Genomic DNA, 26060 nt, shown 5'->3' on the forward strand with positions numbered 1-26060 from the left:
AAATCGTAAAAATAATGCAAGAACATTTAGAACCTAAACCATTGTTGACTGCGGAACACTTTAGCATTCATAAGTGGATTCTAAAGGAAGGGGAATTCATTTCAGCTTATGTGGCTGAATTTAAGAAGTTGGCTGAGCATTGTTGGTTCAGTAATGGGCTCAATGATACAAGGAGAGATCATTTAATCTGTGGAATCTTTTAAGAAATGATACAAAACCAACAGCTAACTGAAGCACAACTTACATTTTTAAATGTAAAAATGAGCAGTTAAAATAGCTGTATCAATATAAGCAGCAGACAAAGGAACAACTGACTTACAGTCGGGGATGATAGTGAGCAAGAACAAAATTGCAATGTCTAAGCAGAAACTGGCCTGGCCGAACAAACTGTGCTACCCACACAAAATGTGGAGGAACTCAGCAGGCCAGGCAGCATCTACGGAAAAAAGTACAGTCGACTTTTTGGGCTGAGTTCCTCCAGCATTTTGTGTGTGTTGCTCCGATTTCCAGCATCTACAGACTTTCTCTTGTTTGTAAACCATGTTCCCATTGTGCCAGGAGTTCACATACACCAGACCAATGCAAATATAAATGCGAAAATTGCTGCAGATGCAACAAAGTAGAACACATACAAAGAGCATGTTGGGCAGACAAAAATAAATGGACTACACGGGGAAGAGAAAAAAGACAAAAAGTCAAGCAGCAGTTTCAAAAAGAACATGTATCTTCATGCTTTTGATGCAAAATTGGACAATGATGACAGAGACTCAGGACAGGGTAGCCTTGAGACTTACTCTGTGAAACTAACAATATGCAAGCAATACGGCTTACACCAGAAGTGAACATCAAATTAGTTAAAGTGGAATTTGACACTGGCTTGGAATTTCAGTCACTCCATAGAATGAGTATGAATGGCATTTCAGAGACACCTGAGTCTGCAGATATGCAATTAAGAACTTACACTGGAGAAACGATAACTCCTGTGGGAATGACGTTCATAATAGTGAAATACAAGAACATTCAAGCCACATTGAGTCAACTGAAAGCAAATAAAGAAAGGCATTGGATGGTGCCACAGCATTGTTCAAAGATGGCATTGGAAAACTCAAACATATCAAGGGTAAAATAGTGTTAAATGAAAATGCAACACCCAAGTTTTGCAAAGCCTGTCTGGTCCCTTACACCATCTGTGACAAATTAGCCAGTGAGCTAGTTTGCATAGAGGCTGACGGACTTCTTTCTGAAGTTGAGAGGAGCCCATGGGCAATACAAATGGTCCCAGTAGACAAGAAGAATGGGTCTGTCAGGATCTGTGGTTAATTTTAAGGTCACCATCAACCCAGTATTGAACGTAGATCAATACCCTCTGCCCAGGATGGAGGATATCTTTGCAAACCTTCTAGAGGAAAACACTTCAGCAAAATGGACTTAGCTGAGGCCTACCTACAGATGGAAATGGAAGAAGACTCCAAAGTGTTCCTCATCATAAACACCAACAAAGGGCTTTATTGCTGTAACAGGCATATTTTTGGAGTAGTATCTTCACCTACACTCAGGCAGAAAGCTATGAACTGGCATTGCAAGGCTGCCCAGACACTCAGTGTTACCTGAGTTGTTACAGGTAAGGGTTGCAAGGACCATCTCCAAAAAATATCAAGGCTGCGTTAAAAAAACTAGATCGTGGGCTCAGAGCACAACATAACGAGTATGAACTCTTTAAACCAAGGATCGCTTTCTGTGGTCACACCATTGACACGCAAGATTTTACACAAGTGTGCTGAGAAAATTCAAACAGTGATGGATGCATCAAGACCAGAGGACATGTCATAGCTGCTGCCCTTCTGAGGATTTTGCAATTACTATAACATGTTCCTGCCAAGCCTGACTACTGTGCTCGACCCCTTGAACTCAGTACAACAGATCAGGAAGAAACAGCAATGGGCAGAGCAGTGTGAGATGCTTTTCCAAAAAGTAACAGAAGTGGTGATGTCAGGCATCCTACTCACACGTTATGATCCACATCGTCCAGTGAAGCTTGCCATGCGCTGTTTGAGAGGTCAACACGTCCAGGAGAAAGGTGTTCAGAGTCAACTTTAGGGCTGTCAGAACCACTTCCTGCAGTCCCGGAGTGAACTCCTACAACCACCAGACAGAAGGCCCCAGAACCTGAGATTGTTTCATAACCACACGTCTTACCAGCCAAGCAGAGAGACCACCCCCCACACCTACACCCCCTCCGGTCAGGAAAGACATTACCCCACAAGAGTAAGAAATCCTCCACAGCAATTAAAATTTTAGGCCTGAATGAGACAATTTAAAATTTACTATGTTGTGGATGTCTATATAGTAGTTGTATTATATAGTAAACTGTGTGTATTTTTGGTAATATTGTAAATATATTGTTTGATTAAGCATTCTTTGTTGTTTAAATATTTCATTACGGGTTATATATAAAGGTATGTGACTAGCATAAGTCATTCCACCAATATGTATAAGCGCTTCACTAAAAGTAAGAATGAAACCAAGGCAGGTTCTCCTGGAGCCCGTCTTTCTCTTGCACTTTGTTTAATGTTCTGGAGTTACAAAGCATAACAAGTCCCATTTGCTGGGGAACCTGACCCAGGCTATGTGGGTGCTGAGGTGCACGGCCCGTTTCAGTTTCTTAATGATGGAAATTGGATCATGAACAGCGTACTTTGAAATTAACTCATAATAAAACATGTACACCATGCTGAAAGGAGTGAACAAAACTTGATTTACAGTTCCCTCTTGGATTTCAACCCTATATTCAAAATGATTCTTCCGTGATCATTTTAAATAGAAAAAAAAAATCAGTGTGGAAAATCCATACAAAAGTTCAAATGTTGTTGGAAAATAGTCGGATGTTTATGCTAACCTCTCTAGCCATTTCATAGAGGCCTTGGTTTGAGGATTTGTTTGCCAATGATTACTGAGTTTTGGAGCCACCAGCTGTCCTTCATATATTGTTGGGGGTGGGGTAGGGGAGGGTGAGGTGATGAAGAAGGAGCACTTCCCCTGTGAGAAGTTTGAGGTATTAAAAAGAAGCAATGCGCAATTTATAGACATTTGCTTTGCCCATTTTATAGTCCTGGTCACCATTCCTTTCAAAGGTAATCACAGCCATTCCTTTATGTTGACCATGGTTCTTTTCAAAGGTTGTTTCCTGTTTCCTCTCCTTCTAGAGGTACCTATCTCAGCAACACACTTGCTATGCTTCTAGCTTGTTTACTGAAGTAGCAGATTTTTCTGAACCAGCTGTTAAAATACAGAGCACCAAACAACACTGTGCTCTCATATGGCTCTTTAAACTAATGGAACATCTCACAACATTATGCAAAGACAAATGTCACCAAATACTGAGCGAAGGGGAAGGTGGAGATTTTATGGCTGCTGATTTACAGCATGATCAAACATACAGGCTTCAGCTCTCAGAAGGCAGAAAGATTGAGGGGTCCGGGGAGGCTACTGAAAGATCTTTGTCTGGAATTGGAGGCAAAGAAGGGAGAAGAGTGTGGCACAGGATGGGCCATGGGTAAATTAGACAAAATTATTAACAAATATGAAGTATGATCATCAGTAATTACTAGGAGGATGCATGAGAAAGTCTGCATTGAATAAACTGCCTATTTTCGACCTGGCTTCTGACTGTTGTCAATATTGTTATCGTGGCATGGTGAATGTTTTCAACCTCCCAGCCTCATTCAGTAAGTGACCACCTTTAAAACAAATGGTTCTTTTCCAGTTCTCACCTTTTAACCCCTCAGTTGCCAGCCAATACTGTCACCTTGCTGTATCAGCCAAAGCTTTGACAATCAATGCATTTAATGTTACGTGGAGACAAAATTCAACAATATTTGCAGCATTTAACTGCTGACGATAGAAACTCCTTTGGTAAGAACATTGGTAAATATTTAGGCTGCTTTGTCAAATTATGAAATATCTTTCTTCTCAGAACCCAACATGCAAATGCAAATCATCATAATATATTCAAATTGATCTTTCAGATCAAAGGAATATCACAGATTAATTGAAGGGAACAAATAACATATATTGTGATATATTGTGATCACACAACTCGATCGGTTGAATAAAATGAAATAAATACTCTAAACCCTCCAACTTTATGACTTCATTAAAAATCTTCGATACACACCGGCTCTACCCAAGTTAAGCGTCTTTTGCTAGTTGCATCACTTCTAGTAGCTCTATATTAGACTTAGCAACTTCTCAACATGAACATAATATAGTATAAAAGGAAAAATCATATTCAATAATGTTAGGATAAATTATGTTCATTGGCCTTTTTGTGACTACTTACAGCAAACTTTGTTTAACTTTGCTTTTTCTAAGCTGACCAGGCTTATTTGCAAAACTTCTATTGACCTACCGGTTGTAATGTTTTCTTGTACTTGTTTCAGCCTTAAGATTCCTGTCAAGTAGTTTGATCTTTTTCTGGGAAAAAAAAAGCACTTATGACATAATTAGAACCTGGTTACAAAAGAAACATATGGAAAATTTGCAAAGGGTTTGAGCTTTCATCATCTTTCTATGCAATTTTAATTATAATTTCAGAAAAATAAGCATGGAAGAAATAATAGAAAAAAGGATATTTTGTGCTTAACATAGCCTTGATCATAAAACATGCTAGCTCTATTGGATCCTACTTTAATTTAACTCAGATGTAAAAAATTGGCATCTGATCATTCTAGTCACTGCAGTCATGAATATTTTGACAGATTTCATGACCACATGAGGTAATTCCCAGTCCCATCCTGAGAAAGATATAATGGTCCTGATGGGGAATGTGTGTGCATGCAGCTTAGCTGCTCAATGCTTAGTCTGTGGGCATCTACTGGCACAACATCTGTCTCCCCTTCTGTTAAACAATTCTGCATTCTGTCACTCAGAGCTCTGATTCATTCTGCTTGTGCTTTCAGAGATAATAAAAGAAAACTGTATGAGACGAACTATTATTTAGCACATTTACAAAAGTTTAATTGACATATGCTTTTCAGTTAGTTTAAACTGCTTTAGGAGGGTAAAAGCTGCAATGCATTCTTTATTAGCTGATTGACAGAAGGGAAGGATTTAATTGTTTTTTGGAGATTTTAAACAGTGACACTCTTTACTGATGCAACTCCTGTTTACAAGAATGCAAGTTCATATTTACACCTTCCCAGGTAGGAGCTTGATCGGGTTGCATTGCCTGGCCTCCTTTTTCCACAGTGAGAAGGGAAAACGGGATTATTAGGCCGAAGTCCCACTCTTTGTTGTGTGCTTACACGCAGTCAGAGCAGATGCCTGAGAACATGGGGGATTGAGTGTGAAGAACAGGGGAATGGAAACCCAAAGGAGAAGCAAATAAAGCAGGAGAAAGACCAACAAAAAAAACATAATCAATGTCAAAAATCTCTGAATTTGGGCAGGACAGAGGAAAATAATACAATTCCAGCTGCCATTTCACCTCAACGTACTATTGTGAGATGGTTAGGAATAATAACCATTTCACCTTCCGTATAATCATTCAGCCTATCATTTCCCAGCTCTTTACTTCTTCCCTCCCCCCACTTCTTATCCCCCCTCGACCATCCCATGTTACTTCACTCCTGATGAAGGGTTTCAGCCCAAAACGTCGTCACTACCTCCTCCCATAGATGCTGTCTGTCCTGCTGAGTTCTGCCAGCATTTTGTGTTTTTATTTATTTCCAGCATCTGCAGATTCACTCGTGTCACCTTCAGTTAATGCAGTTATTGAAACTAAGTAGTCCCATGATTTGCATTCTACAGATAGACATCCCTTTCCATTACATAAAGTCCATGGAAACACTTCAATGCAGATTGAGGATCAGCAAGGCAAGTGGCTGGCCTACATTGAATTGTAAACAGATTAATCACAGCTTTAGGTCCTGCCACAGACATCTTCCCTTAGTGAGATATGACCTTCCACTACATCAAATATCTGCTTTGATTGATGAACATGAACTGTGCCTCCACACTTTGTTCCTTGACTTTAAATTAAATATTCTGGTTACAGAGATGTGCATCAGTGTTTTGGTTAGCTGAATAAAAACAAGTTGCATTCCAGGGGAAAACATAACCAGGCTGGTGTTAAAAACCTGATCGAAAAGATAGGAAGATTGTTCCTTTCTCTGTTATGTACGTGCAATTTTGTGCAATAGCTTGTGAAATGGCTTGTGGGCAAGTGTAAGCTGAAGCAAATATTGTGCACTGTGCTCAGTATTATATATTCATTGACACCAAAATGAGCAAGGGTTCGTGGGAATGATAGCCACAGGCACCATTCTTTTGTCGGTTTATTCACATCCAAATTTAACAAAGAAAAAATTGATCTCCATTGCAGGATTGACACTGTGGCATATAAGCCGGTCGCTATCTGGAAACCCTGACATGTTGCAAGTGGATTTTACTACTGAGTCAGAGATACAGAGTATTACAGTACAGAAAGTACTATATATAGTATAGTAGAAGAGTCGAGGTGGATCCTGTGTCCGAGGAAGAGGAACGACTCAAGGTTTGGACGATTTAAGCACTGGGCCAGATTGAAAAGGTCAGGGTGTTGGGGCTGGAGTCCAGCGTTGGTTCAGTTCACTGCTTGGCGAGGTTCACTTATCTCTGTGCTGAGGCTGTGACTTGCAACTAACTCACTTTTGTAAACTTCTATTTTGAATACTATTTGCTTACTTTTATTGTTTGCACAATTTGTTTTTATTTTCTCTCTGCACATTGGCTGTTCCATGTTCTTCTTTTGTTTTAATGGGTTTATTGGGTTTCCTTGTTTTGTGGCTGTCAGTCAGGAGACAAATCTCAAGGTTGTATGAAGTATGCATACTTTGATTATTAATGAACTTTGAACTTAAACAGTACTTTCAGCCAAATCTGTCTGGGTCAACCAATATTTACCCTCCAATTTCCTTCAAGACAGCAAACACTTCCGGCTCTGTAATGTGTATACAGCCATGACCTCACTCCTGCTTTGCCTCACGTCTATATACTCTGTGTAACCCTCAGGTTCGGCCAGCTGTGTTAATCTAGGGGGAGACAGCCTCCACTTGGCCAAACTTGAGAAATCTTATTTGGGTGGATCTTGCGTGATGTGTTCCCCTGTTACAAATCAGTACCACAAAATAACAAATAGTACACAATATGCAATTAAACAACTGAGCTTTATAATTCTTAATTTGACTATAGGGTTCGTAAAGAAACGAAAAGAAAAAGGGCCTATTTTAGTGAAACGGCTATTGTGCACATTGAAGCTCACGATTCCCGTCTGTTCATTCTCCATTGATTTCCCCCTGGGTGTCATCGGCTCCTGACCCCATTCCACATCCACTCAGTCCTGCAGTCTATGACTTCCCCATTCTGCCATATTCTCTCTCCATCTTCTCCTGAACCAAAAACCCAGGAATTCCCTTCTCTCAGGCACATAAGAAAGAAAAAAACACTTCCCCTCAGTGGCCAGCACACATTCCAAAGGCCCTGTTATCTCTAGTCAAAACCCAAACATTGCTGCCACAGAGAAACCATTACATTAGCAGTGAGCACTTTCCCAGGGCATTATATCTGTGAGTAAATACAGATGCAAAAAGTCTATTTTAAGGTCTTCCCCCATCTATTTCGGCTCCATGCATTATTACCACTTTGATCTTCCGGATGACTAAATTTGTCCCTTGCTATCCTTTTGCTCTTAGATAATCTGTAGAAGCCCTTGGGATTCTCCTTCAGCTTGTTTCTAGAGCAACCTCATGCCTTCTTTTAGCCCTCCTGATTTCCTTCTTAATGTTTTCTTCCATTTTTTATACTCTTCAAGTATCTCAGCTGCTCCTTCCTGCCTATATCTGTTATCCATTTCCATCCAGGGTCTTAACATTTCTTGAAATCCAGGTTTCTCTAAACATGTTATCCTTGTTTTTTTTTCTGGCAGGAACATACAAACTCTGTAGTCTTAAAATTTCTCTTTTGAAGGCCTCCCACTTACCAAGTACAACTTTGCCACATAACAACTTGCCCCAATCCACATTTACCATCAAAACTGGCCTTTCTCCAATTTAGAATTTCAACCCAAGGACCAAACCTATGCTTCTCCATAATTATCTTGAAACTAATGACACTATAATCACTGGATCCCAAGTGTTCCCCTACTCTTACCTCTGCCACCTTTCCTGCCTCATTCCCTAACAGGAGATCCAGTATTGCACCCCTTCAAGTTAGAACTTCTACAAATGGATTTAGAAAACTTTCCTGAACACGTCTAACAAACTCTATCCCATCTGTCCTTTTACAGTATGTGATTCCCAGTCAATAACTGAAAAGTTAAAATCACATGCCATCTTAACTTTATATTTCCTGTAACTGTGCTACTTCCTCTAAATCACGCCGATTATTGGGAAGTCTATGTTATACAGTCCCATTAACATGGCAATCCCGTTTTTATTCCTCAGTTCCAACCTCAGTAAGTAAAACTTCCAGTATATACTTTCTGAGCACTACCATGACTTTTTTTCTGATGAATAATGACATTCCTCTCCTTTAACACCTTCCTCTCTACCATATCTAAAACAACAGAGCCTGGACCATTGAGCTGCCAGTCCTGTCCCTCCTGCAACCAAGTCTCACTAATGGCTACAACATCATATAATTTTCTCCTTATAATTCAGGCCCCTAGGTTCTGACAACATTCTTGTAAATTTTGTAATCTTTCCATCTTGATGATATCTTCCAGGTTTTGCTTAGAAGGTTTTCGAACTGTTCCTTGCCAAAGGTGCAAGTTCTGACCGTGTCATCCCTCAATCATGTGGAGCCTCAGCAGCAGCTTTTTGACACTTCTGCCCTTCTCAGGGCAACCATTCTACTGCCAGTTTTCAAGCTGCTGCTTCTCAGACCGTGTCCTCCTCCTGAGACTTGAACCATCACTTTATCCAACTTTGCTGAAACAGTAATACTGGTTGTGGACAAAGATTATTCTTTTAAGGCTGTCATGTGACTAACTGCCTGCTCTCCGGGGTGAAAAATTGCATTTTAGCATTATTGCACCCCAAAAAGGGTCTGCAAAGAGCCTTCAAATAAACCTTATTCAATCTGATGTGTGAATGTGTTCGCTCTGCAGTGGACTGTGTTCAAGATGAATAACCAAATGAACAAGAAGCAAGTAACCACAGCCATTAAAAGTTGATGATGATGGCAGGATTAATGCGTGGGCCTGACCACAAAGAACGAGAAAGGTAATGCATGCAGAATCGAATATGAGAAATAGTCAAGCCCAGCAGCTGTTGCAGTGGGAGGCATGGCAAGCTAGCAGGCCAGTCACAAACAGGTTACTTCATAGGAATGTTGTATTGAACAGGCAACATTATTGAAATAGAAGGCAAGGGGAAAGATACTTGGAATGAGGCCATAACGGAACACGAGATCTTGTGAGTAACAGTAGTGCTTGATACTTATATACTTGGCAAATGTACTGTACTTGCTATTAATTCCATTTTATACACTGACAGGAAATTTTCAAAATTGTTTCAATCGGATGTCATCAACGATTGTGGAAAGTTTGAAGCTGGCCATGTAACCAGAGGTCAGGAGTAGTGATTTGGAATATCCAGTTGCTCTAAAAGAACAGTTGAGGCATTGTGACTTCATTAGATTTCTGTATTATTGTTTTTCTCTGTTTAGTTTTCTGTCAATATGGGAGTCCATTCTTCCCACTGAGTCCGTGCTTACTCTTAAAATAATCCTATTGCCAATTTATTTCCTGGTAATCTAATCTCTACCCCACCTACCCTGCTCCTGAAACAACTGGCCAAAATAGGGATAATTGACAATGGCTGATTTACTTACTGAAAATCACGTCTTTAGGTTATGGGAGTAAAAATGGAGTCAAGTGGGCTAAAAGTCATGTGTTCCCAGAAAGAAGGTGCGAAGTCCCTGCAGACAGCATTAGAGGTCAAGCCTGCCATCAGACCATTGGAACTGTGAGGTCTCAGCACTACCTGCTGTACCACAGACCCACAACGGCTGATTGTGTGTCATGCTGTTCAAAACACTCAGAGTGCAATGTTCAAATGGACCTATACCTGTGGAAAAGGCACAGGAAACGGTACTGACAATTAAAACAAATGCGGGCAGCTATCAAGATCAATGGTCATTAACGTTACAGGAACGGTTTCTAGAAAATAAGAGCTACATTTTTTTTCTTGTCTTGTTGACTGTCACTCTGAGCGTACAGGGGAAACCAATCCGGTGGAGTCTGTGACAAACAGTTGATGACACCAGTGTCAGCTTTGCTAATGGACGGATGTATTTAAATTCAGCCTAATTGTTGTATCGTTCTGAATCCTTATTTCCTTTTGTGCTTTGTCTTAGTCAATCCACTGTGATAAGGACAATTCTTATTTCCACAAGGCCTGCCAAGCACTGACCTTCTGGGAGTGTTGAACATCTCCTGTGGTGTGCGCAGAGAAATCTGCCGTCTGTTCAAACCATACATTGTTTTCGTCAGCAGATAAGAAACAATTGCAAAACAACGTATCTGTGTTTTCCCTTTTAAATTCAATGGGATCCACGTTGGAGCCAGTGGAACAGAATCTTACATTGTGTACATCTACAGAAGGCTTACAGTTGGCTCCAGGACAATGTCAAAGGCTGAAACAATTGAACAAAACCTACTCTGTTTTAGCCAATAGTAAAGCAAGATTGAAATGCAAAGAGTGGTTTTGCAGTTGAAATGTTCCTGTCTCAGCATGGGAGCATTACACACTGCTGTGTAATTGTCTCCCTATCGGCTTCTAATTCAAGTTATGAGCCTGTCACATGGCAATCAGGTTATCAGACAATGAAGCAATGAGCATGTATCCATTTTCGCAATTGTAATAATTTTCCACTTATACTAGATAAAATTCCCATTAGCCACAGTAGGTTAATTTACATTCTATTAATATACTCCAAGCATAAGAAGTTGAGATTTGGAAATTCAATTATGCCCAAGAACATTGTGCATGGGTCAAAGGTATATATGTACGACTTTATGTATTTATTGAGATACAGCACAGAATAGGTCTTCAAGACATGCTGCCCAGTAACCCCCCCGATTTAATCCGAGACTAATCATGGGAAATTTACAATGACAAATTAATCTACCTACCAGTACGTCTTTGAATGTGGGAGGAAACCAGAGCACCCGGAGGAAACCCGTGCGGTCACGGGGAAAATGTATAAACTCTTCACAGACAGCGGCGGGAATTGAACCTGGGTTGCTAGCATTGTAAAGCGTTGTGCTAACCACTACGCTACACACAACAGGTGAATGCAGTGCCAGCCCAGGTTAAGTGGGCAGCTGATAATGCCATCATTGTGCCCACAGAGCCCAGAGACTGGGAATTAAACGTTATGGGGTGAAGTAAGGGGAATGGGACTGAAAATCAAAATCAACCATGACTGAATGGCAGGACAGATTCGATGGGCCAAATTACTTAATTCTGCTCTGATATCTTGTGGTCTTATCTATTGCTGGTAAAATTTAGCTTAAGACCATCCAATGAATCTTACAGGGGAAGAGCACTTAGGCCACAAAGAAACAGGAGGAAGTTTCACAAGGAAAGAAACAGTACAGAAGTTTGAGAAAGGCCACAATCTCTAATAGTCCAGGTGTGGACAGTTGGAGGGAGACTGGAGGGAGGGAGTTGGAGGGAGACTGTTAGATTAGATTAGATTCAAATTTGTTGTCATTGTGCCGAGTACAGATACAAAGCCAAATGAAATGCAGTTAGCATCTAAGCAGAAATACAAAGAACTGTGTTATTTACAAAATAACTGTGAATAAAAGGTGAGTGCTACATGGGGCAGAAAGTCATCCCAAACTGTAGCCGCTAAGGAGGCTTATAGATGTTCTAGAATAGGTAGATAAATACAGAGACTGATGCCAAGTGGTTCATAATTATTCATATTCAAAATTGGATATAAATGGAAAGGAATTGTTGAATTTGTTTTTTGTCTTGGGATTTGTATTGATTTTCATCTTGTGGAGAGATTTGGGTAAGACTTCTAAAGCTGGACTCAAACTTAGTAATCAGAGGTGTAAAAGAGATATGGGTTGCTGGACTCTTCTATGTGTCAGAGATCAGAGTCACAATTAGAATGATGGTCCTCCTCACACTACTAATTCTGCAGCCTTAGCAAGAAGCTGGAATCATTTCAATGTAGACCCATCCTACCTGAGAAGATTTCCATCATCTGCAGAATCTCCTGGGTGTACTTGGGAAGTATATTGAATCCAGGAGTTGTCTGACACAGTTTGGTTAAAAAAAAAATCTTCTTCAGGGTCCCAGAAATGAAGGTCATAAAAATGGTTCTGAGACATTACTTCAGTTTGAAATTAATGACAACTTTCTTGTCAGCCACTGGTAAATTCCTTTTTGTCGTCCTCCAAGGCATTGTCTTATAGAAGAACTGGAGAAATTTCAGATTTCCCATAGTCTTAGTGGGTTTCAGACTCACATCATTGTCCATGTGCCCTGTGGGGGGCGTGCCTTTTTCTGACTGTCGGAAGTGGCTTTATCGTGATTGGTTAGTTTAGAAACTGCAGTTGCTTTTCCGATTGGTTAACTATCTGGTGTCCAGTTTCAAATATCCTGGGTATATAGGGAGGACAATTGGGAGGTTCTGTCTCTCTCCCTTCACTTTCAGGCAAGTGGCACACGTGTCCATTGGGAAGGTATGCTCTGCACGCACTTTTAATCAAGTATTGTTTGTTGAATATATGCTTATGGAATATTCAGCTTTGTAGTGTCTGTAACTTGGGGAACATGAATGTTTGGTCAAACTTTTACTGTTTGTAAATAAATGATTACTATACCTACTAGCAGAGAGTGCTTTCTGTCTCACTCGCCAGACCCGAAAAACCTGATTCAATATTACACTTTACACCGAAGGAGGCTCATGGTTCACAACTGGGACACAAAATTATGGTATAATAGGATGGTTTAATAGGATAACTACCCTAATAATATTTCAGTTTTAAATTAATATCAAATAGTAGTGTTAATAATTTGCTTTCTAATTTATTCTTGTCAGCCACTGGTAAATTCAGTTACATGATTAGTAGAAACCGAATGACTCTGGGATTGATTTCTGTACCATGTATTGAAAACAGCAATTTCACTTCTACATTAAAACTATTTAAAAAATGCTTACATCAGTTGCTCTCTCAAAAGTCAAGGAAAAACACATAAACAAATGTAAACAAAAACACAAAATGCTGGCAGAACTCAGCAGGCCAGACAGCATCTGTGGGAGGAGGTAGTGACGATGTTTCGGGTCGAAACCCTTCATCAGGAGTGAGTTCTGCCAGCATTTTGTGTTTTTATTTATTTCCAGCATCTGCAGATTCACTCGTGTTGCCTATGAACAATTGTTATGGGTATCGGTTTATTATTGTTACATATACCAAGATACAGCGAAAAGTTTGTCTAGCATACTGTTTATATAGATCAGATCATTACCCAGTGCATTGAACTAGAATAAGGTAAAATAATAACGGTGCAGAATAAAGTGCAAAAGCTGCTGGGAAAAGGTGCAGTGCAGGTAAACGATAAAATGCAAATCATAACGAGAAAGATTGTAAGTCTACGAGTCTATCTTATCGCACAAGGGGTCCGTTACAGGTCTGATAAGAGTGGGATAGGAGCTGTGCTTCAGCCTGCTGCTGGGCACGTTCAGGCTTATGTAGTTTTTTGCCCAGTGGGAGAGGGAGGCAGAGAGAGCATCGGGGGTGTGTGGGGTCTTTGATTATGCTGACTGCTTTACTGAGGTAGTGATAAGTGTAGACTGAGTCCACAAAGTGGAGACTGATTCCTGTGATTTAATTTATTGTTCATTTAGCAATACAACGCGGAGTTGACCCTTCTGGCTCTCGAGCCACGTGACCCCGCAACCCCCGACAACCCCGATTAACCCTAACCTAATCATGGGACAATTTATAAAGACCAATTAACCTACCTGGTACGTCTTTGGACTGTGGGAGGAAATCAGAGCACCTGGGGAAAACCCATATATTCCCCAGGAAGGACATGCAGAGACTCCTTACAGAGGGCGCTGGAGTGGATCTCCGAACTCAGTTGGAATAAAGCCGCGCTCACCGCTACGGTGCGATGACACTGTGGTGATGGACTAAACTGTTCACAACTCTCCGCAGCTTCTTGCAGTCACATGCTGAACCATTGCCATATCGAGTTGTTATGCATCCAGACAGAACGCGTTCTACATTGCAGCTGTAAAAAATTAGTAAGCGTTGATGGGGGCATGCAAAATTTCTTTAAACTTCTGAGGACGTGGAGGCAAGGGTGAGCTTTCCTGGTTGGACTTGGTCGGTGATGTTCACACCTAGTAACCTAAAACACTCAACCCTCTAAATCTCAACAACTCTGATGGAGACAGGAGAATGCATACTGTCCCAGTTTCTGAAGTCATGGACCAGCTGTTTTGATTTGTTGCCATTGACGGAAAGGTCACTATGTCACTACCTCCTTCCTGCAGTCTGGCTCATTGTTATTTGAAAGGAGGCTCACTACAGGGGTATTATTTACAAGCTTGTAGATAGAGGTAAAGCCGGGTCCAGAGTTTGGTGATGAGCTTGCTTGAAATAATAGTATTGACAGCAGAACTGTAGTCAATAAACAATAGTTTTTACTGGCCGGATGCTCAGGACATGAGTGCAGGGCCAGGGAGATGGGGTCCTCCACAGACCTGTTTCAGTGGTAGGCAAATTACAATGGGTGCAGGGGTGGAAATTGCAGTGAGGCAAGGGTTAAAGGCAACTCCAAGGCGAGGGTGACTGCAGTGCAGTCAAACCCAGACAAGGGAGACCTTTAAGGGGAGACCGCCAGTGTTAACCTTGCCTATTGCAGACAGATAGGCAGGATGACTGCGACAGTGTGTACTTCAGCCAGAAAGACGAGGCTTCTGTTGTGAGACTTTCCCAAAAAGGTCTTTCTAAAGCATAGTGTCCCTTTACACAATAGGGTGTGCTAGAGACAGATGAGATAAGAATAATGGAAGGATGTGAAACACACCCAATAACTAAGCGACAATTGTGTTACTGACTTCAAAATATCATCAGTTGACAGCTTGAAGTTTGATTGACTTTTAGCATATTTATTCTGAATGGCAATTAATGGTACAAGTAAGGAATTCAAACATACACAGGTACAATTTATTAAGTGGTTAATATTCCTAACTGATAAGCCAATAAAATAGTAGTTATCTATCCTGGCTTCAGAACAGTGCAGGTGACAAGAGCCATGCTGTTCTCTTCTACACAAGTAAAATAAAATTATGTTCGAGTTGTAAGAGTTTGTGGGTTCTGGGTCAGTTAGTTTAGTTACATTTTTTTGTATTAATTTATTATCGACAATGACGTAGGTTGTCTGGGAAATTGGAGTTGATGCATTTATTGTCATTATAAATGAAAGGACATATGAGTGATGTATTAAAAACAAAAAATGTTGGGAATTCGTAGTAGGTCAGGTCACAGAGAGAAAGTGCATTAATATTCTTTCATAAATTGAAAAGGGAGAAAGCAAGCATCATTGATTTGAGGGGGTGTCCAGACAGAACAAAGCAAATGTCTGTGAAAGGTTGTTCAGCTGACACAATCACTTTTGATGCCATTGAATAAAAGGAACTGAACAATCTGAGCTGATCTTTCTTAGAGATTATGGATAGAGAAAGATACATTACAGCACTTAGAGAAAAAGAGAGCTACTGTGAGATGTATTACACAGGGGTTTCTGGAAATCTGGAATAAAAGAGAATGCTGGAAAGATTCACTTCAGAATTAGCCATTTCTGATGTGAAACAATTATCTGAAATCTTTGAATTCAATGTTGAGCCTTGAGAGCTGCCTAAACTGAAGATGGGATTCCTTGAGCTGATAGAAGGCTTTATTTGAACAGGGCAGGAGGCAAAGAAAGATGGGTCCAGTTGAGAATGGGACGGAGAATTAAAGTGACAACCTACCGTAAGTTCAAGTTCACCCATGGTCTTGTCCATTCTACCTGAAAGGGCATAGATCGGGAAACCAGTACAGGCACAATGGGCCAATTGGCCTTCATCAGTATATTATAAACACAAGAAATTCTGCAGATGCTGGAAATCCAAAGCAACACACACAAAATGCTGGAGAAACTCCGCAGGTTAAGCAGGATCCATGGAAATGAATAAACAGTCGAGGTTTTGAGCCAAGACCCTTCTTCGGGACTGAGAAGGAGGGTGGAAAATGCTAGGATAAAAACGTGGGGGGAGGAGAAGGAGAATAGCTAGAAGGTGATAGGTGAAGCCAGATGGATGGGAACAGTTGAGGGCTGGAGAAGAAGGAAGCTGATAGGAGAGGAGACTGGAGCATGGGTGAAAGTGAAGGAGGAAGGGAGCCAGGGAGATCTGATAGGCTGGTGAGAAGAAGTAAAAGGTCAGAGTAGGAAATAGAGAAGGGGGGAAATTCGTTTACCAGAAGGAGAAACTGATTTTCATGCCATCAGGTTGGAGACTACCCATATAGAATATAGGGTGTTGCTTACAGGGCAGCTTCATCTTGCCACAAGAGGAGTCCATGGACCAACATGTTGGAATGGGGATGAGGATTGGAATTAAAATGTTTTGCCACTGGGAAGTCCCACTTGTGGTGGATGGTGCGGAAGTGCTCAACGAAGCAGTCCCCCAATTTACAAGTCTCACTAATGTAGAGGAGACGGCATCTGGAGCACCAGACACTATAGAAGACACCAGCAGTTTTGCAGGTGAAGTGTTGCCTCACCTGGAAGTTTGGGGCCCTGAACAGAGGTTCGGGAGGAGGTGAATGGGCAGGTGTGGCACTTAGACCACTTGCAGGGATACGTGCCTGATGGAAGGTTAGTGGGGAAGGAGGAATGGGCAAGAAAATCATGGAGGGAGTGTTCCGTATGGAAACCGGCGGAGGGGGGTGTAAAGATATGTTTAGTGGTAGGACCCTTTTGGAGGTGGCAGAAGCTACGGAGGATAATGTGCTGGATGTGAAGGCTCATGAGGTAAGGACAAGTGGAACTGTATCACTGTTGAAGTGGTGGGAAGACAGGGTGAGCACCACTGGATGATCCGGAAATGGAGGGAAAGTTGGTAAGGACAACATCGACAGTGGAGGGAGGGAAATCCCATTCTTTGAAGAAGGAGGATGTCTCCAATGTTTTGGAACGGAAAGCCCTGCCCTGGGAACAGTGTATTATTCTTCACACATTTCAGGTAAGACAAAATCAAGAACTAATCCTTCAGACAAATGACAAAGGTTCCAGACTTCTAACTACGCAGTGTGTTATATTTGTTGGGATATTTGAAACTTCTAAGATTAGTGTAGATTATGTGAGATAAACTCATCAATTAAAGGCAAAGGTAGGTTCATGAATTTGCTTATGATCTAACTAAATGATAAAATGACTGGAGGAGCTAAATGACGTATCATTGCTTCTAATGTCCCTACATTAATATTATCAGAATCAGAATCAGACTTTAATCGCCAAGTACCTATGCACATACAAGGAATTTACTTCCGGCAGATGTTGTCTCTCTGCTCATAACAATAATAATGATAAATATAAATGAAAATATAGATTATACATACAGGTAGTGCAATCCAAGTAATAGTTAGCCGACAGTTAACCGGCAGTTAACTGTTCAGCAAAGTGACCGCAGTAGGGAAAAAACTTCTCCAGTGCCTATTAGTCTTAGTCTGGAGGGATCTGAAGCGCCTACCAGACGGAAGCAGATCAAACAGTCCGTGTGCAGGATGGGAGGAGTCCTTTATGATGTTCCCCGCCCTCTTCTTCAACCTGGAAGAGTACAGGTCCACAATAGAGGGCAGGGAGGCTCCAATAATGCGCTCGGCAGTCCTCACTGTGCGCTGTAGTCTGGTTCTATCCTGCTTGGTGGCGGCTCCAAACCACACAATGATGGAGGTGCACAGGACAGACTCAATGACGGCAGTGTAGAACTGCAGCAGCAATTCCTGAGGCAGACCGTATTTCCTCAAGATGTTTAATTCCAGCTTCTTTCTCCTATTTGTCATGTGCCAACTCCCTAATTAGCTCATATTCTCTTTCCAAGCCAGCATAATTCCCTGCCATTAAGCAAAATAAAAACAATCAAATGCTGGAAATCTGGAATAAAAGCAAAGTGTTGTAAGTAGGTCAGGCTGAATCTGTATTGATTACCAAGTCCAGTTGATGATCTTTCATTTGAATTCAGAAAGACCCTTGACCTGAAGCATTAACTCTGTTTCTCCCTTCACAGAGGCAGCTGACCTACTGAGTATTTCTGATAGCATATTGTTTTAAATTGCTTCCCTGTCACGGTTTGTCAGTTTGTTTGACTTATCAGGCAGCTTATCTTTTTCAGCCATTGCAGGGACCATTGCCGATATTGGAGTTGAAGTGAGGTTGACTGTGCACCAGTGTGACTCATCAACAACAACCACTCACAATTATAATTGTAAAGCACTTCTTACATAGTTAGACAACCCAAGATACTTAGTGGGAGTATTATCACTTAACATTTAACCTTGTTCCACATCAGGAGATAATAAGGCAGATATTTGACCAAGCGGTAGACTTTAAGGAGCATCTAAAGAAAGGTAAAGAGGTCAAATACTTTAGGGAGGTAATTTCAGACTTGGGTACTCAGGAGCTGAAAACATGGTCACCAATGGTCATAGAGTCATCAGATCACTAGCACAGAAACAGGCCCTTTGGCCCATCACATCCATACTGATTATCAACCACTCAATTTGTCTTCTATGCTCTGGAGATTCAAGTGTTCATCTAGATGCTTCCTAAAACATTTAAGAATATCTTCCTCCAGCACCCCCTTGGGCAAAGTTTCAGACTTCATATAACCTTTGGGAGAAAAACTTCTGTTTCCCTCAAAATCTCTTACCCTTTTTCCTAAACATCTGCCCCCTGGTTTTTGACACCATAGCGACAGAGAAAAGTTTCCTGCAACCTACCCTGTCTATGCATCTGATAATAGCAGCATAAATGATATCATGGATACATGAGCAGCAGAAGAGGAGAAATAATCAGCTCTCAGAGCTGTAGAGGTGTCAAGCATTATAAATGAGTAAAATCACAGAAGATTTTAAAACGATGAAGTTTTTGATGAAGGAGCTGATATAGGCCGTGTGTGTATCAGCCTTGGCATAAGATAGAAAGCAAGTTGCAAAAATTTAGATGTCCTTGTGCTTAAGGAGGGAGCACTGAGATTGTGTTAAAAGTGGGGGACCCCCCACCCCATTTATCTATTACTTCAGTTACACTTTTTATAATGTTGTTTACATTGTAAATACTGGTATTGTATTCCATATCTGTACTTTAGTCTCTATGTTTTTTTTATATGTCTTTGTTCCTTGCAATTGCATAATATTGTTTTTTGTTGCACACCGAGCCAACACACCACAGCAAATTCCTAACAAATGTAAATATATATAAGACGAATAAAACTGATACTTGATTCTCAATCGCTCGTCAAGTTGAAAAGATACAAAGCATGCTGCGGGAAATTAATTATGTTAAAATTATTTAATGGATTACATTCGGGGGGAATAGATGCTCTGTTGCAACAGAAAGTATATTCAATGTGTTGTAGAAAAGTGTTTCTTTTAAAGTAGGTTGTCGACATGGTTTTTCCTAGAACAGCAAAGTAGTATGATACACATCTCAAAGAGATTTTCTGCACAAGGATTGAGATACGTTATCCCTTTCATCCTTGCCTGATTTATTTCAAATGTAATACCACAAACACTCCCTCATAAATTTGTTTCAATACCGTTAGTTGTGATTATATTCATGACTTTTAAACGCATAAATAGCTTAAAGTACTTCCCTTCTTATTTGCAAAATGAATCTGCTGAGTCATCAACTCGATAATTGACATCAAGATGTCAGTTCAATGTGTGGAATTTGTTTAATGTGAAATCAGGTAATGATAGAATGTAGGATGAGATCTAGCTATTGAAACAGTAATTCCCTAGTGGGATTCCTTTAATATTTAATTTAGAGCATAGCTCACATAGGAAAGCATCAGATGCAGATTTTCAGAATAGCTTCAGCTGAAGTATATTAATGCATCCCTTAGAATTGATTTATAAAATTATATGCAGTCAAACATTTCAGCATTTTCATAGAATTTACTGTTATGTACATGGACATAAAGTTGAAATGTGAGCAATTACGTGGGAAAACAAGATATGTGAATAATGATCTTCCTACTCTTTTTGGAATCAAACTCAGTTTGCAATGTATATTTGAATGCCAGCAGTCATGAACTCACACTTATATGAATAAATTGAGATGAGATCCACTATGATAAGATTTTTGCTACATTTAACTGTTGGTAAAGTGATGTTCAGACCTCCCCCGGAGCATAACATTGCATGGCCTGTAGCTAGGGATATGGGGAAGGAATCAATTCTTAGCTTGGCTCCTAAATGGATTATGCTGTGCGACAGAACCACGCTTACTTTTACAATCAGAATCACTTTATTGCCAGTATGTGAAATATACCAGAACTGGTTGTGCCAAGCATAAAACACAGGACAATGCCATGACAGATCACACAATAGGAACCAACAACTTACAAGACAATAGTGCAAAAAGCCATGAGCAACCAACAATTAGCAGAACAGTCACATGCGCAAATGTGAACGTATGAACAGATTCAATAGTTACCAACAGAGCAAAGAACAAAACTTCTGGGAGTTTATTTTGTTTTAATGGATAGGGCAATACCACTTTTTGGCAATACAGACGTAAATATTCTGTGTTTGCTTAAATGTGTTAAATTATATTAGAATATTATTTCATCCCTTAAAGTAGAACTTTCACTGAGTTATAACAATAAAACCAACAATTCTGGTGCACATCATGATGAGCCAGAGGGCCTGTACTGTTCTGTATGTTCATTCTCATGGTTAAGGTAGAAGTCCTGGAGAGAAGAATTGACTGAAGTTTGTATTCTGATTTCAAACAGGTGATTCTTCTGAGAAAGGTATTGAAAACAGGATTGCCTCTAACAGATAATTCCCTTCCCTGTGTGTGTGTGTGTGCACACACACACACACACACACACACACACACACACACACACACACACACACACACACACACACACACACACACACACACACACACACACACACACACACACACACACACACACACTTAGACATTGCGTGTGCCAGACTCCGGGTCCAGTGAGGGTCTATCTTGTTGGAGGTGCACTGACAAAATACATGTTCATTTATAGACAAAAATATATCACAAATATCTCAATATTTAAAAGAAGAAAATTATGACTCATGTTGATAGAACTAAAAAAGTCTTTTTAATTTCAATCATTTTTTAGCATGGAGAGTGGACATTGAGGACAAAGTTTTCATCATAGCACAATTTACATGGAAACAGGCTATCTGGTTCAATCATCCACACCAGTGATTCTGTTCCCTCCTGCTGTCTTTCCTTATCTAACCACATCAGCTTGAGCCTCCGTTCATTTCTTTATCCAGCTTCCCTTTGAATCCATCACTCCTACTAGCCTCAGCCAGTCTCTGGCAGGGAACACACTGCTCGGCAAAAGTACTTCGTCAAAACTCTCTTTGATTATTTCTCACTTCACTTTTGTTCTTCCCACCAAAAAGAAACTTTATTGGACTGGGAATTTCTTCACATAACTTCACGGGGAACACTAACTAGAGAAGTATTGCACTTGTTTCTGGTTCTCAGTCCATTTGTAAAATTCAAGTCATGACTTTTCACAAGACCCTTTTGACTAATGTGACTCTCTCCCCAAACAACACAATAAATTCTACTCCAGGGTGATTTTCAACCTTTCTAGTCTGTTTACTAGCAGAACAACTTCACTTTCTACCTCTATTTCTCTTGAAAATGTCCCATTCGAAGGGCCAATGTTCCAATTGTATTCTTTGTTCCCCGAGACCTGTGTCCACGTGCGATTGTACAAAGTGGCCTTGAGGGCCCCTGGACAGCTTTGTCTGTGGGGTTCTCAGGTTCCTGCTTTCAGCAGGCTGATATTGGTAATTACTGAATCATCCCAAATGTCAGTGCGCCCCAATGCATTAGAGAGGTCAGCTAACCCCATACTAAAGAACAGGAGACTTTATCTATTTTTCCTTCACTCCACAGAAGCAAGCAAAAAAGAGGTCACTGTTTTCCCTGCTTCCCAAAGTGCAAATATTTATGGACTATACCCATGTGGTCTTTCCGCTTACAGAGATCTCCCCGGCATCCTCCTACCAGGGGTACCTGATTGTCTCTCTGGTTTCCTTACATTTGTCTTGTGGGCACTTGTTCATCATCAGGTCTCTCCTTCCCCTTAGGAGCTCTCTACCATCACCACCTCCTTCCCCCTTGCCCCCCATCCCCCACCAGCATTTAGTAAGCCTCCTGTCAAGTTCTCTGACAAAAGAACACAGAAAAATTAGAGCAAGAGAAGAGAAGCCATTCAGGCTTTGTTAATTATGAAAGATTTCATTCAGTATTTTTAGCATTTGCGCTTGCACCTGTCCCCACACCTCCCCCCTTACCACCATTCCAGGCCCCAGACAGTCCTTCCAGGTGAGGCAACACTTCACCTGTGAGTCTGCTGGAGTCGTCTATTGCATCCGGTGCTCCCGGTGCGGCCTCCTCTACATCAGCGAGACCCAACGCAGATTGGGGGACCGTTTCGTTGAGCACCTCCGCTCCGTCCGACACAATAGACAGGACCTCCCGGTTGCCACCCACTTCAACTCTGCCTCTCATTCCCATCTAGATATGTACATACATGGCCTCCTCTACTGCCATGATGAGGCCAAACTCAGGTTGGAGGAGCAACACCTCATATACCATCTGGGTAGCCTCCAGCCTGGTGGTATGAACATTGAATTCTCCAATTTCTGGTAATTCCCTCCCCCTCCCCATTCCCCTATCCCAGGTCCCTCTCTGCCTCTCTCCCCTTTCAACTTTCTGCACCTTTATCTCTACAGTTCTTTCATGCTTATCCCCTCCCCCTCCCCCCTTTATCTTTCCTCTGATTGGTTTTCCACCTGGCACCTCTGGGCCCTACCCCTCCCCTACCTCTATTATTGGGCTTTGGCCCTCTCTTCCCCCCAATTCCTGATGAAGGGTCTCGGCCCGAAACGTTGGCTACTCTTTTCTCACGGATGCTGCCTGACCTGCTGAGTTCTTCCAGCGTCGTGTAGGTAGACTTCTCTCTGATTGTGTCTTCGTTTTATTTTGCACTAAGGCCTTGTTTGCGCGGTCTTTTTCATTCCCTTTCTTCACCGTCTTGCATAATCTATGGCTAACTTGCATTCTGTGCGTTATCTTCCTGAGGAGACAGAGGTCCTTTAACATCTGCCGGATGATGCTGAGGATGTTCTACGAGTCTGTGGTGGCCAGTGCTATCATGTTTGCTGTTGTGTGCTGGGGCAGCAGGCTGAGGGTAGCAGACACCAACAGAATCAACAAACTCATTCATAAGGCCAGTGATGTTGTGGGGGTGGAACTGACTCTCTGATGGTGGTGACTGAAAAGAGGATGCTGTCCAAGTTGCATGCCATCTTGGACAATGTCTCCTATCCACTCCATAAAGTACTGGTTAGGCACAGGAGTACATTCAGCCAGAGACTCATTCCACCGAGATGCAACATTGAGCGTCATAGGAAGTCATTCCTGCCTGTGGCCATCAAATTTTACAACTCCTCCCTCGGAGTGTCAGACACCCTGGGCCAATAGGCTGGTCTTGGACTTATTTCCACTTGGAATAATTAACTTACTATTATTTAATTATTTATGGTTTTATATTGCTATAGTTCTACACTATTCTTGGTTGGTACGACTGTAACGGAACCCAATTTCCCTCGGGATCAATAAAGTATGTCTGTCTGCCTGTATCTCTACCTACGTGTCTGTAATGCTGCTGCAAGCAAGTTTTTAGCTGAACGTGTACCTGACTCTGCTTGTGCGTGTGACATTAAACCTGACCTGGCTTGACTTGATTTGATTCAAGGTTTACTATAGTGATTTTATTTAGAATTATGGCTGCTAGTTGGCTTACATTTTTATCAAATTTGGAGATTAAAAAGTAAATCTCTCTATTCCAAGTGAGCACAGTATCAGCTCTTTCTGGTGTACGCCATCGCTATAACACTCACCAATCCGAGAACTGCATTGAAACCCCATCAGACGTCTAATCCAGCGATAAATTGCAGTCAGTTAGGTAGCAAAAAGTGCAGTCTGGAAAAGGTGACAGCAAATCAATTTTTGTGTATATATCCCAGAGCAATCCATGCTGGAGATCGCTGATAACATTTAAATCTGAACTACCATTTTCAGTTCTGCATGTGGAGCAACCGCTTTGACATGATACTTCACAGGGGAATTTCCATCTTCAAGTAATGCAGACAAAGGACTTCAATAAAATCAGGCAGTGACATTTCCATGTCATGACATGGTATTATCTGTCTCACGCATCAACAGCAGCTCCTTATCACTGATCATTTTCTGCAGTTGTCTTTCAAGTGGAGACTAGTTGCAAATGTCCTGATGAAGGGTCCCGGCCTGAAACGTTGACTGTTTACTCTTTTCCATAGACACTGCCTAGCCTGCTGAGCTCCCTCAGCATTTTGTGTGTGTTGCTTGGGCTTCCAGCATCTGCAGATTTTCTTGTGTTTGTACAAATAAAATTCCCTTTGCCCAGTTTTTCCCACTCCATTCCTCTCTAGTGATGTTAATATTTACATAAAGCATAGAACATAGAACACTGTAGCACAGTACAGGATTTTGGCCCACAATGCTGTGGGTCAACCCTTTAACCTACTCCAAGATGAATCTAATCCTTCCCTCCTACATTGCCCTCCATTTTTCTTTCAACCATGTACCTATCTAAAAGTCTCTCACATGCCCCGAACATATCTGCCTATGCCACCACTCCCAGTAGTATGTTCTATCTACTTACCACTCTCTGTGAAGAAAACCCACCTCTGACATCCCCCTTATTTTATTCTCCAATCATCTTAAAGTTATGTCCTCTTGTATTAGCCACTGCTATCCTGGGAGAAAAGTGCTTGCTCTCCACTGTATTGGGGCCTCTGTTTATTTTATGTACTTTTATCAGGTCTCTTCTTGTCCTCTTCACTCCAAAGAGAAAATTCCTAAATACTCCCCCTAATACGTGTTCTCTAATCCAGGCAGAATCCTGGCAAATCTCCTCTGCACCCTCTCTAAGCTTCCACATCCTTCTTATATGGAGGCAACCAGAACTGAACACAATATTCCAAGTGCTGTCTAACCAGAGTTTTATAGAGCTGCAACACTACATTGAACTCAATCCCCTGATGAATTAAGGCCAACACACCACACGCCTCCTTGATCACCCTGTCAACTTGCACGGCAACTTTGAAGGATCAATGGACGTGACCCCCCCCCCCCCCCAAGATCTCTCTGTTCCTCCACACTTGCCACGTGTTCTGACACTAACTTTACATACTGCCTTCACATTTAACCTTCTGAAGTGCATCGTCTCACATTTTTCCGGTTTGAACTGCATTTACACTTCTCAGCCCTGCTCTGCTTCCGGGTCAATGTCCTGTTGTAACCTACGACAACCTTCTAGACTATCCACAGCACCACCGAGCTTCGTGAAACCTGCAAACTTATTAATCCACCCTTTCACTTCCCCATTTACAACAGGACATTGTGAAAATCACTTTACTTGAATACAATTCAACATCCAAAGTGCTGAAATAAGCTGGATTGAACCCCCAACGGAAGCTTCATCAAACAAATGAACTTTATTCATTGTTGGAATAAATGAAGTTTATTCTATGTTGGAGAATAATAATCAGAGATTTTAGTAAAAAAGAAACAGAGCTTGCATTATATAGTGTCTTTAATATCAGTATTGGCATATTAGTATTTGCAGAGCATGGAATCCTGTAGGAGGGGGTATCAACC

The sequence above is a fragment of the Hemitrygon akajei genome, chromosome 15 (assembly GCF_048418815.1).
Source record: "Hemitrygon akajei chromosome 15, sHemAka1.3, whole genome shotgun sequence".
Classification (NCBI taxonomy): domain Eukaryota; kingdom Metazoa; phylum Chordata; class Chondrichthyes; order Myliobatiformes; family Dasyatidae; genus Hemitrygon; species Hemitrygon akajei.